The sequence below is a fragment of the Haliotis cracherodii genome, unplaced genomic scaffold, assembly GCF_022045235.1.
Source record: "Haliotis cracherodii isolate W230 unplaced genomic scaffold, xgHalCrac1.p SCAF_1, whole genome shotgun sequence".
Lineage (NCBI taxonomy): Eukaryota > Metazoa > Mollusca > Gastropoda > Lepetellida > Haliotidae > Haliotis > Haliotis cracherodii.
The window spans coordinates 67530564-67545192 of NW_027266264.1; the positions used below are offsets into that span (position 1 = coordinate 67530564).

Genomic DNA, 14629 nt, shown 5'->3' on the forward strand with positions numbered 1-14629 from the left:
GATCGGTTCAGTCAGTGTACTGTCTTGAGTGGTGTTAAACTGGGGCATGGTTTCTCAATGAACTAGCACTGTAAAATGAGCATCAGTCCAGACTAGTACAAGCAGCCACACACACACACACGTGCATGCACGTCGCTATATAAATGCAATAATCTTGAATGCTACGTTAAACCCCATTTCACCTCACCTCACTCATTATAAATGATATTTTCATATCTACTGTTACAACAGCACGTTTAAGATTGCAACATCTAAATCTAGACTAGGATGTTGTACTGATATACTCGGACATATTCTCTCTCTCACTCTCCACAAAAGGAACAACATGGATATATTGTTAATATAGGCAGGATAGCTTCTGGCAGCTGTTTCGAATCAATAATATGGCGGGGGACACTGGAATATAGGCTCGAATTCACTCGTTGTACCCATGATGGGAATCAAACCCGGGTCTTTGCGTGACAAACCAACGTTTTAGCCACTTATACCCCCCATTCCACTAGGCGCGATCCACGGCGCTCCGTGAGAGCGCCATAGAGTGCCATATAGAGCGCCAAGATCGCCAAAAGCGCTAACGGATCGCTAACTGATTTCCATGATCGCAAAGGTCTCCGCCGGTTGACTCCCCTGCAAAAAGATCCGTGGCGCTCCGCCCAGAGCGCAATCAGATCGCTAATTGAATGCCTAGATCGCCATCGGAGCGCTACTTGATCGCCAAGGTCGCAATCGGAGCGCTATCGGATCACCATAGAGCGCTGCCGATCGCCACAAAACCTGGTCTACCGATCTTCGGCGCTCCATGGCAATCTGATGGCGCTCCTCGGAGATGCATTGGCGCTCCGATTGCGCTCCGATGGCACTCTGATTGTGCTTCACTGTTTGATTCACGATTTGGAGCGGCGCTCTGTGGCGCTCCAATGGCGCTCAAGGGTCTCACCCAAAAAGCCTTCCTTCTCCATCTTCTTCGAGGCTGCTGGGCCAGAATAGCAATCTGCTGGTTCACGATGGCATGGTTCACGAGATTGTAAATCACTTGTAATATGGCAGCATCTCTATCTGATTGCAATCGGATCACAAGTACCCCTATACCGCCTCATTATATGGCGATCTATGGCGCTCCTTCAGATCGCGTAGATCGCCGACAGTGGAATGGGGGTATTACCCTCTCATATATGATCTCAGTGACCCATGGCAAAATATTTATCCCTGTACCTGATTTTAGTTGTTGAGTAAAATACGAACCAGTCACCATGTGTGAATGTGCCCGCATTGATCATTGTAACATCCTATCGACCACTGTGTGATTGTCAGTCAAATATTAGCAGTAATATGGCTAACTGCGGCATTCTGCAGCATTCACTCCCTCACATGTCTACATGCAATTTTAACTCTGCCACCCTCTGACGTCCCAGATACCTTTGAGCTTGTGTTCGAATTCTGGTACGTCCCGATCATCTTTCTAGATTTATCAGCGCCATACACTTTGCTCACCAAAGTTGTAAAGTCTGAGACCTGCATCACAGCTGGCGTTCCTCCAGCATCAAGCTGTTCTATGTCCACAAAGAAAATGCCTTGACATATTTTATCATGAATTAATTTAAATACTGTTTGACACTGAAGCAAACTCACTCACTCCACATAGTTTACAGTGTTCCAGAAGTTCTCTGGTCACAAGGGGCATGTGTGGCCCAGTCGTCTAAGGCGCCGTGATTCGCTGTGCAGAGTTGCGTCCCTTAGGTTCGAATCCCGGTTCGCCCCGATTATGTTCCTAGGTGTGTCAGCACCATGCAGGTGCTCGTGGGTGTCACCGAAGTGGCAAACGTCTTAGACCTGCATCACTTCAGGCTCCCACATTAAGCTGACACGCCATGATATAACTGGAATACTGTTAAAAGCAGTGTCAAACCCAACTTACTCACTCTCTGGTCACAAGCAAAACGTTTTAACATGGATTTTCCTCGAAAGAAAAGGTTCGATTTGATATGAGATTTGTGTTTGAAGAGTATATTTCTCAATATAGACATTTTCAAACTACCGGTATTAACCTGTTGATGATATATACTGCTGGGAACAGTGAATCTGTGGATTTTGCAAGATTTGAAAGCCTAACAAATAGTAAACTCTAAGCATGAGTGTAATACGGTAATTCACTGAAGAGCTTTTTTATTTAAAATGTGCTGAAATATGCCCTTAATGATCAAGCAGTCGTTTGTTTTTTTTCTTTAAGTTATGACATTTTTCAGATTTACAGACAAGATTAATATGTTTCCGAAGTTGTTGTTGGTAGATTCTTTAAGTAGATAAGTGTATATGTTGGTCAAGGAATAGATGTTTCCTCCCCGGTTCTACGTGTGTTAATGAATATCTGCTTACCACTTCAGGTGTCATAACGAGGGACCAGGACGCATTCATCTGAAAAGCAGCAATATGTCACCAGCCTCACTCACCAGCCTCATTCACCAGCCTCAGTTGCCATCCATCCTCAGTTTCAACTAGCCTCAGCCTCAGCCTCCAGCTTCCATTGGTCTCACCATCAGTAGTCAAGCAGTGAAACTGAAATTCCTCCTTCACCATCAGCGTCCACATCAACCTGGTACCTGTCCAGATGCAGTAAATAAAACTGAAGATAAACAAATCATTTATATTATAAGAATTATTTGTTTAGGGCAAACATGTTCCCCGTCATATGGAATCAAGATTTCATTTCTGCTGTATATCTCACTTTAACAGCTGTCATACTGGTGCATGCATTCCCGAAACTTGTTCGTCGACTATCAACAACTTCAAAAAGGGCCTTACACATGTGTATTGATCGTTGTGTTTGTTTATATGTCATTGAAATTAACAAAATACTGTTTCTTCTACAGGTGTGGCTACCTTCTCCAACACCTGCCAATTACACCGCCTCATATGCAGGAATTGACACCCTCTGTTATACTCCATAGCCATGTATCCTATCACTGAGATATACAAAGTGGTTCTGAAATCAACTCATATCCAGCATGATACAAAGATTACAACTTTGCATGCTGGTGTTATCAGGATCTTGTTTAGTGTGTGACGATCGTCCACTTCAAAGTCTCTGATGGTGTCCATGTGTACCTCCTGATGACTCGGCAGCTCCGAGGTGTTGATGGGTGTTTTATGTTTCATGGCTCATACTCCGACTTGAAACACCCACTAACACCTTCTAGTTGAACGATGACTCGGTTGTATTCAAAAGCATCTTATCAGGTAGTTTTTGGAGGGGAATTGTTTAAATGACTTTGAAACAGGAAATCCTTTCTCGTTGAGTGTGTCAGATATCACTGGTATGTCTGAAGAAGTATCAACATTACATTTGGTTGGTTACACTCAACAAAATATTTCAGTTAGTATTCTTGATACTCGGAGTTTAAGGTGGATGTTCCTAATCATGTACGGTGCTGTGGTAGGATGTTGGCAGTATCAGTCTACCACTAGGATGGATGTTGAACAGAGCTAAGTGACCAGGGTTAGTTTCAAACCGCACTTATTTGATGGTTTTGAAAGTATGAGGTTCACTTATGACAGACTGTTCCAAACGACTTTCTTTCTCCCAGCCTTTCTTTCCCGGAACACCCCTGTGATAAATTCAATTCCAAAATATTTGTTGACATCTGATCACATCTGGACGTGCACACGTGGTCTCGCCTCAGCTCCAGACTGCACCCGTCTGCCACACCTGTCTGCCACACCCGTCTGCCACACCCGTCTACCACACCCGTCTACCACACCTGTCTCATCTCTAGTCCATGGTGAGTATATGAACGCTCGGTCGCTGCATGTAGTAAGCTGGTTACTTTATATGCACAATGAAGACTGGAAACATCTAGAGATGCCACTATATTGCACCTACAGCCTTAAAGATTGGTTTGCAAATAATAATATCAACATTGTAAATATAGATGCGAGCAGCAATGTCGGGCTCTATGTTTTCTCATATGAATATGGCATCTAGTTCCAGCCGACTTCAATCCACGTTATTCAGTGCACATGAGTATGATATAGTGTAATTAATAATTTGCTATTTCACTGATAGAATGCTGATGTCATTTTCATCAACATCAAACACATCTCAGGAGGATCATTGGGGACACTTTCTTGTCAGTAGAATCTATCAAGTGACCATCAAAGCGACTTGAAGGTGATTTGTTGTTGTAGGTAGGAGATGTTGACATTTGGCACGTCCTCAGGGATAATGTGGCTTTGGGCATTGCCTAAGAATAACAACATGTCAGTCACTTCTTGTCAAAGGAATTGAAGCAATTAGCAAAGAAAGCTCCAGTCATCTATGCTGTATTTTGTTAACAAAGATTAAAAGCGGTTAACTGTGAACACTACTGAGATCAATGCACCTAAGAGAAGAACGATCAGATACATATTGATGATTACTTCCAACACTTGGCATAACAGATAGGGAATTGGGACATTTGTTCTGAAAAACAACAACATTGGAATTAGTATTTAAACCAGGTTGGCATTATAAAAAGCTAATTTGTTATTGTGGAAATCCGTTCCAAGAAGATCATCGCATTATGAAAGAAAAGGTGTCAAAAGAAACACCTCACATAATTATATTAAACATCAGATTTCTATCCATTTAGCTGTCAGGAGGTTAAAAGGGTATGTTAAGCAAATGCTATGACAAGTGAAAATATAAATTTATTGATCTAGTTCTAATTTGTATCCGTTTGATGAATACTTTGTGAATGATTAAACCATGCTATTTTTTAACAATGTGATAATTCATGGGTTTGTTTTGATGTGCAGTCATTTTTTGAACGACTAAATCACTCGTTTGGGTGCTGGTCCCCTTTGATAAGCACCGGAAAGGAAGATGCACATTAGACCTGTGCTTCCAGCTTCACACAACCTGTTAACTGGTCATTGCTAGGGGAGGTTACTCTATTTGAATATGTCACGAGTTAGGTGGCGTTCGCATTTCCCACCCCGTTGGACAGCCATATTCAGCTTGTTGTAGTGCGAGACTAAAATGGACGTAATACGATAAATTTTAGGCTTTCACTTTTTTCTGTGTATCTGTGTTCACAAACTGATATTGTGGGTTACATATTCAATGGCTTTGATGTTCATACTGATGAATTGTTGGATATATTGTACCTTTTTGAAAAGTAGGTGCATCTCTTGCTACACATCACGTGGCTGAGATTTGTGGGATTTGCAACAATTGTCTCATCATCTCTACCGTGCTACTAATTTGTCAGTGGCAGAGCTCCCGATAACTTTTTGAGCAATTGTGGTTTTACTCAAAGATTTCTATTTCAATTGGGTTATTACAATTTTCATTGGGTAACCAATATTTTTTCACTCATCTATTCATCACTCGATTGTTTTTTTACCAAAATGAGTAAGCATTTTAAGATTTGAAAAAAATGATATAATATTTTAGATGTATGTAACAGTTCTAAGTATAGGCTTGACTCAGAAAGTAAATAAGCTCGTAATTGGGTTTCGGAAATTAGCTCTGTTGTATGCATGCTGAAAAAGCTTTAATGGGCATGCGTTTTTGTACGCAAGTTACTTGAATTTACGTAAATACACAGCACATCTGTAGCTCTGTTTTTGTGATCATCAGATGAGTAACCAGTGCAACACTCAGACTTATACACTGAGTTCTCAACTCGCTCTTGAGGTCCTGAATGATCCAGGTCTCCTCCACATTGTCATTTCAATGGCAGAGTGAGTCTCTTCCCACCTGTCTCAGTTGCTACTAGCTGCCATACCCAGTTGGCACCAGCCTCAGTTGCAGCCAACCTGAGCTGCAGCCAGCAACAAGCCTCTGTTGTGACAAGTAACCTGCCTTAGTTGCCACAAATAACCTTCCTCAGTTGCTACCAGTTGCCGCCACTCTCACTTGCAACAAGCCACCGCTTCAGTTCCCATCTGCCTCGGTTGCCATCCTCAGTTGCTGCCAGCCTCAGTTGCCACCAGCATCTGTTCCCGCCAGCCTCAGTTATCACCGGCCTCAGTTGTCAGCTTCCTCAGTTGCCACCAGCCTCAGTTGTCACCTCCTTCAGTTGTCATCTCCCTCAGTTGCCACCGGGCGCAGTTGCCACCGGGCGCAGTTGTCACCTCCCTCAGTTGCCACCCGCCTCAGTTGCCACCCGCCTCAGTTGCCACCAGCCTCAGTTATCACCGACCTCAGTTGCCACCTGCCTGAGTCTCAGTTGCCACAAGTTACCTGCCTCAGTTGCCCCTAGCCTCTGTTGCAACCAACCAGTTGACAACGAAGAAATTTCACACATCCGATCCATAGTGGAATTGGTTGTTTTAAATCTGTATCGATTTTTGTTTCGCTACAACATGGTCTGTAATTAAATAAGAGCCACAAAAACCTTTTCATAATCACACAAAATCTTTATCAAAAGCAGAATTGATTGTATGTATTTAGTGATTCATAAACACATGCTTTTGATATGGTCCGAAATATGGAATGGACTCTTCTTTTAGTAGAGATTTCTTATGATTATGGAATTGATTTTGTGGCTTTTATTTACATTCAAGTCATCAACACATCAGGGTCCCTCCACATTGTAATTTCAACGGTGTAGGGAGTTCCATGAAGGTGTGTTGATGACTTGACATCACCTCAGGGTCCCTCCACATGATATTTCGACCGTGGAGGGAGTCCCATAAAGGGGTGATGACAACAACCTGAATGATCCAGGTCTCCCCCCACATTGTTATTTCAGTGGCGGAGTGAGTCTCTTCCCACCTGTCTCAGTTGCTACTAGCTGCCATCCCCAGTTGCTGGCCACCTCAGTTGTCAGCTCCCTTGGTTGTCACCAGCTTCAGTTGTCACCTCCCTCAGTTGTCACCTCCCTCAGTTGTCACCAGCCTCAGTTGCCACCTCCTTCAGTTGCCACCTGCCTCAGTTGCCACCAGCCTCAGTTGCCACCAGCCTCAGTTGCCACCCACCTCAGTTGCCACCAGCCTCGGTTGCCACCTCCCTCAGTTGTTACCAGCCTCAGTTGCCACCCACCTCGGTTGCCACCTCCCTCAGTTGCCACCAGCCTCAGTTGCCACCAGCCTCAGTTGTCACCTCCCTCAGTTGCCACCAGCCTCGGTTGCCACCTCCCTCAGTTGCCACCTGCCTCAGTTGCCACCAGCCTCAGTTGCCACCAGCCTCAGTTGCCACCCACCTCAGTTGCCACCAGCCTCGGTTGCCACCTCCCTCAGTTGTCACCAGCCTCAGTTGTCAGCTTCCTCAGTTGCCACCACCTCAGTTATCACCGGCCTGTGTTGCCATCTGCCTGAGTCTCAGTTGCCACAAGTTACCTGCCTCAGTTGCCCCTAGCCTCTGTTGCAACCAACCAGTTGACAACGAAGAAATTTCACACATCCGATCCATAGTGGAATTGGTTGTTTTAAAATCTGTATCGATTTTTGTTTCGCTACAACATGGTCTGTATGTAAATAAAAGCCACAAAAACCTTTTCATAATCACACAAAATCTTTATCAAAAGCAGAATTGATTGTATGTATTTAGTGATTCATAAACACATGCTTTTGATATGGTCCGAAATATGGAATGGACTCTTCTTTTAGTAGAGATTTCTTATGATTATGGAATTGATTTTGTGGCTTTTATTTACATTCAAGTCATCAACACATCAGGGTCCCTTCACATTGTAATTTTGACGGTGTAGGGAGTTCCATGAAGGTGTGTTGATGACTTGACATCACCTCAGGGTCCCTCCACATGATATTTCGACCGTGGAGGGAGTCCCATAAAGGGGTGATGACAACAACCTGAATGATCCAGGTCTCCCCCCACATTGTTATTTCAATGGCGGAGTGAGTCTCTTCCCACCTGTCTCAGTTGCTACTAGCTGCCATCCCCAGTTGCTAGCAGCCTCAGTTGTCAGCTCACTCGGCTGTCACCAGCCTCGGTTGCCACCGGCCTCAGTTGTCACCTCCCTCGGTTGCCACCAGCCTCAGTTGTCACCTTCTTCAGTTGTCACCTCCCTCAGTTGCCACCCGCCTCAGTTGCCACCTACCTCAGTTGCCACCAGCCTCAGTTGTCACCTCCCTCAGTTGTCACCTCTCTCAGTTGTCACGAGCCTCAGTTGTCAGCTTCCTCAGTTGCCACCACCTCAGTTGTCACCTCCCTCAGCTGTCACCTCCCTCAGTTGCCTTCCGCCTCAGTTGCCACCCGCCTCAGTTGCCACCAGCCTCAGTTATCACCAGCCTCAGTTGCTATCTGCCTGAGTCTCAGTTGCCACAAGTTACCTGCCTCAGTTGCCCCTAGCCTCTGTTGCAACCAACCAGTTGACAACGAAGAAATTTCACACATCCGATCCATAGTGGAATTGGTTGTTTTAAATCTGTATCGATTTTTGCTTTGCTACAACATGGTCTGTATGTAAATAAGAGCCACAAAAACCTTTTCATAATCACACAAAATCTTTATCAAAAGCAGAATTGATTGTATGTATTTAGTGATTCATAAACACATGCTTTTGATATGGTCCGAAATATGGAATGGACTCTTCTTTTAGTAGAGATTTCTTATGATTATGGAATTGATTTTGTGGCTTTTATTTACATTCAAGTCATCAACACATCAGGGTCCCTTCACATTGTAATTTCAACGGTGGAGGGAGTTCCATGAAGGTGTGTTGATGACTTGACATCACCTCATGGTCCCTCCACATGATATTTCGACCGTGGAGGGAGTCCCATAAAGGGGTGATGACAACAACCTGAATGATCTAGGTCTCCCCCACATTGTTATTTCAATGGCGGAGTGAGTCTCTTCCCACCTATCTCAGTTGCTACCAGTTGCCGCCACTCTCAGTTGCAACATGCCACCACCTCAGTTGCCACCAGGCTCAGTTGCCACCGGCCTCAGTTGCCACTGGCCTCAGTTGCCACAGTCTCAATTACCACCGCCCCAGTTGCCAGCGGCCTCAGTTGCAGCCAACCTGAGCTGCAGCCAGCAACAAGCCTCTGTTGTCACAAGTAACCTGCCTTAGTTGCCACAAATAACCTGCCTCAGCTGCTACCAGTCGCCGCCACTCTCAGTTGCAACATGCCACCACCTCAGTTGCCACCAGGCTCAGTTGCCACCCGCCTCAGTTGCCACAGTCTCAATTACCACCGCCTCAGTTGCCACCCGCCTCAGTTGTCAGCTCCCTCAGTTGTCAGCTCCCTCAGTTGTCACCTCCTTCAGTTACCACCAACCTCAGTTGTCACCTCCCTCAGTTGTCAGCGGGCTCAGTTGCCACCAGCCTCAGTTGTCAGCTTCCCCAGTTGCCACCAGCATCAGTTCCCGCCAGCCTCAGTTATCACCGGCCTGTGTCTCAGTTGCCACAAGTTACCTGCCTCAGTTGCCCCTAGCCTCTGTTGCAACCAACCAGTTGACAACGAAGAAATTTCACACATCCGATCCATAGTGGAATTGGTTGTTTTAAATCTGTATCGATTTTTGTTTCGCTACAACATGGTCTGTATGTAAATAAAAGCCACAAAAACCTTTTCATAATCACACAAAATCTTTATCAAAAGCAGAATTGATTGTATGTATTTAGTGATTCATAAACACATGCTTTTGATATGGTCTGAAATATGGAATGGACTCTTCTTTTAGTAGAGATTTCTTATGATTATGGAATTGATTTTGTGGCTTTTATTTACATTCAAGTCATCAACACATCAGGGTCCCTCCACATTGTAATTTCGACAGTGGAGGGAGTTCCATGAAGGTGTGTTGATGACTTGACATCACCTCAGGGTCCCTCCACATGATATTTCGACCGTGGAGGGAGTCCCATAAAGGGGTGATGACAACAACCTGAATGATCCAGGTCTCCTCCACATTGTCATTTCAATGGCGGAGTGAGTCTCTTCCCACCTGTCTCAGTTGCCACCAGCCTGATTTTCCACCAGCCTCGGTTGCCACCAGCCACAGCCTCAGTTTCCAGCCCGTCTCCGTTACCATGCTGTCTCAGTATGCCGCAAGCCTCAGTTGCCACCAGCCTGATTTTCCACCAGCCTCAGTTGGCACCAGCCTCAGTTGGCACCAGCCTCTGTTGGCACCAGCCTCAGTTGCCTCCAGCCTCGGTTGCCACCAGCCACAGCCTCAGTTTCCAGCCCGTCTACGTTACCATGCTGTCTCAGTAGCCGCCAGCCTCCATTGCCATTCTGTCTCATTTGCCACCGGCTTCAGTTGCTGCCAGCAACCTGCCTCAGTTCTCACCAACCACAGTTGCCACCACCCTCAGTTACCTTCTTGTTCAACTGCCACCTGCCTCAGTTGCCGCCAGACACCGCTCTCCGGCCTCCAGCCTAAGTTGCCACAAGCCACCAGCCTCATTTGCCACCTACCTCAGTTGCCACCTGCCTCAGTTCTCAGCAACCAGGGGCGGTTGGGTAGCCTAGTTGGGTAGCCTCAGTTGTCAGCAGCCACCAGCCTCAGTTGTCACTTCCCTCAGTTGCCACCACCTCAGTTGTCACCTCCTTCAGTTGCCGCCAGCTTCAGTTGTTGCCAGCCTTGGTTGCAACCAGACTCTGTCGTCACCAGCGTCAGTTAACACTAGCCTCGGATCCCAGCCACTGCCTCAGCCACCGTCAGGGACCACGTCAACCTGGTGTTACCTCTCCACATGCAGTAAGTAAAACTGAAGATATAAACTAATAATTTGTTCTATAGGAATGATTTTTTAATGTGTAATATTATATTTTCTACTCTATATCTCACTTGAACAGCTGTCATGTTGGTGCCTACATTTAATTGATATTCGTCCGTCCACTACCCAACAAAACTTCAAAGAGGGTTACACACACATGTGAATTGATCGGCATGTTATCGAAGTTATTGAATAAATACTTAAATTAACAAAATACTGTTTCGTCTTCAGGTGTGATGACAGGTTACCATCTCTGTCACCTCTACCAATTACACTGCTTCATGTGCAGGAATTGACACCCTCTGATACACTCACCATATCCGTGATCAAGTAATCCGAGTAAGTGTAGATGTAAACAGTTTCATGTTAACTTGGACCAGACACATTGTAAAAGTGAGTTAACTGACTATTAATGTCAAGTTTCCACCCTTGCCAAACTAGGCTGGAAATTTGTGGCTCGATAGTGGCACCACCGTTTGCAGTTACGAGTTACAGTCAAGTCTTGTTAATCCGACATGGGATAAACCATGATTCATCGGTTAACCTTGCCTGTTCGTCACTTATGATTAGCAGAAAACCTGCATCAACTAGTCTCTGAATTTGATCATTGTGGATCTTTGCAAGCTCTTGGTGATTCTGATGGTGTTTCTCGGTTCGTCTCAGGTTCAACATCACAGCTTCCTTTCCTGCCTGTAACTTAATGGTCCGATTTTCGCAGGAGTGGTGTTGCATAGTGCTTACCATCGCTAACTTTCACTCGCACTGTTTTAGCTTCAAGTTACAGTCAAGTCTTGTTAATCCACAATCGGCGTTATCCGACACAAATGATGGGAACCGACTTAATCAGTGCTATTTAGACACGTTAATCCGACAGTCTCGCACTCCGACTCCGACACACCTAATTTGCAATGAAATGCTGAAATCACTCAGTAATCAGTCTCTTTAATCCAACACAGTGATCAGCGTACTCCATGGTCATCTGCCCGCGAGTTGTTTATGAACCAAATGTTGATTTCGTTCCACAATATTGATTGGACTATACCTAGTCTCGTTAGTCCAGCCAAAATACAACTCCATAATTCCAGCCTAGTTTGGCAAGGGTGGAAACTGTACTTAATTTTGGAAAGATGGATACATTGTCCTATCACCAAAGTGAACAAAGTATTTCGGAAATCTGCGCATCTCCTGCATCCAACATGCTGGTGTTTTCAGGATCTTGTTTTGTGAGTAACTTCCACTTCCAAGTCCCTGATGGTGTCCATGTCTACCTCCTGATGACTCGGCAGCTTTGAGGTGTTGAGGGGTGTTTTATGTTTCATGGCTCATATTCCTACTATAAACACCCGCTAACACCTTCTAGTTGAACGACAACTCAGTTGTATTCACAAGCATCTACTCAGCATCTTCCTGAGGCAATGGAGTTAAGTGAATTTAAAAAAACTGGAAAAAGTCCAGTTTCCACCTTTGCTGAACTAGGCTGAAATTATGGAGTTGTATTCTGGCTGGACTAACGAGTCTATGCATTGTCCAAACAAAATTGTGGAATGAAATCAATATTGGGTTCATAAACAACATGGCGACTGCCATGCAGATGTCAGTCGATAGCAGGATTTACAGAGCATGTGTACTTTCATCTGGGCGTCGTGAGATGTTTTCTAAATGTTTTCAGGCTTATATTCAGGGTGGAATCTTGACATTTATAGTCAGTTAACTCACAATGTATCTAGTCCAAGTTGACATGAAATTGTTTACATCTACACTTACTCGCATTACTTAATCACGGATATGGTGAGTATATCAGAGGGTGTCAATTCCTGCACATGAAGCAGTGTAATTGGCAGAGGTGATGGAGATGGTAACCTGTCATCACACCTGAAGACGAAACAGTATTTTGTTAATTGAAGTATTTATTCAATAACTTCGATAACATGCCGATCAATTCACATGTGTGTGTAACCCTCTTTGAAGTTTTGTTGGGTAGTGGAAGGACGAATATCAATTAAATGCAGGCACCAACATGACAGCTGTTCAAATGAGATATAGAGTAGAAACTGTACACATTATACATAAAAAAAAATTCCTATAGAGTTAATGATTCGTTTATACCTTTTGTAAAGTAGGGTCAAATAGGTATCAAATGGAATCACACGCCTCATGGAAGTTGCCATTTATTTATCTAAAAATGGGATTTACAAAAACTTGGAATCAACAGGAATCAGGTAATCACGAAACTGAATCGGAATCAAGGCACTTCAAACACTTTCTCACAGCCGCCCCCCAATTTTGTTCCAAATTTGAGGTTGAAAATCATTTGATTTTGTATTTTGTGTGATACATCTCTAAACATAAACAGTCAATTGTTGTCAAGGTTTGGAAGTTTTACTAGTCTTGACACGGGTCTGGTGTATTCCTTTTTATCAACCCAAACTTTTGCTGTTCGAAGTCTACCATCCACGCTCACACAGGTCTCAACTACACGACCAACCGACCATTGAGCCTGAATCTGCTGAGGGTCAACGATTAGCACCACATCATCATCACACAAGTCACTTCTTCTGGTTCTCCATTATTGTTGAATTTGAAGAGTGGGCAAATAGTACCTCACATATCTCTTCCAGAACTGATCAGCAATCACCTGACTGTGCCGCCAGCACTTCCTACCCAAAAGCCCTTCTTCTGGGTACACTTCCTGTGGCAGTGGGGGGTCAAGCCTCCCAAAAAGGAGGGTGTTTGGTGTCACAGGATCAAGGTCAGCCTTATCGGTCGGGACATAACCTAGAGGTTTTGAGTTCATTATGACTTCAACTTCTATAAGAACAGTTCGCAGGACTGGCTCAGCCACTGACTGATCTCCAAGGACAACTCTAAGGCCATGTATAATAGACTTTATTTCACTCTCCCAGCAGCCACCAAAGTGAGGGGCATAAGGTGGATTATACTTGAAGCATATCCTCTGCTTGGTCAACTGTTGAGCGATCTCAGGGCTCATTGAGGTAAATGCTTCAGTCAACTCAAGGTCACCATCCTTGAAATTGGTACCACAGTCTGAAAGTATTTCATAGTGTTTCCCTCTGCGGGCTATGAATCTTCTCAAAGACATGAGTAAAGCATCACTGTCCATACTCTTGAGCAGATCCAGGTGAACTGCCCTCTTTGTGAGACACTTGAAGACAATTCCCAATCGCATTTCTCCTCTGCAGCCAATCTTGACCCACATTGGTCCAAAACAATCCACGCCAATCGAGTAGAATGCGGGTTTGTACAGTGGAAGGCGTGAGGGAGAGATCTGCCATCTGGGGTATCTGAGGAGATGTACATGATCTCTGACATGCTGTACAAAGTCTCTGATGGCGTCTAATTGCTTCCCATCCCCTCAGTATCCATAACTTTCATCGAACTTCTGCATTCCAGTCCATAATGGTGCAAGATTTCATCAAAGTCCTCGATGATGAGTTTTGTTATGGGAAACCCATGATTGTGGGTTCGAATCCCGGTTCTCCCCAATTATGTTTCTAGGTTTGTCAGCACCATACCCATGCTCAGGGGTTTCACCGAAGTGGTAAACGTCTGAGACCTGCATCACTTCAGGCTGTCCTCCCACATTAAGCTGACACGCCGTGATATAACTGGAATACTGTTGAAAGCGGCGTTAAACCCAACTCACTCACTCACTGTTATGGGAAGTTTAGGGTTGAGGACTTTAGGGTGTTTGACATTGTCTGGGAGTCCCTCAGCCTGTCTGAGTCTACCACCAACTCCTACCATGCCATCAGATGCGTCATTCTGGATTGAGTTCTATAAGTCTGCTTGTACGGGTTATTGCTTTGCCTTCTCTGAATGATGCAATTCATCAGGAAAGCATACCAGCTGAATTTGTTGAAACAACAGTGTTCCCGCTTTCTCTATGAGTTCAACTTCATCAAATTGATAACTTATGGCCGCCCCGTCAAGGCACT

At 44.6% G+C, this 14629-nt stretch overlaps 1 pseudogene; it reads left to right on the forward strand.

The window, feature by feature from the left end:
* The first annotated feature begins 5014 nt into the window (after positions 1-5014).
* Positions 5015-10167, forward strand: LOC139456998 (proline-rich protein 36-like; annotated as a pseudogene).
* The last annotated feature ends 4462 nt before the right edge of the window (positions 10168-14629 follow it).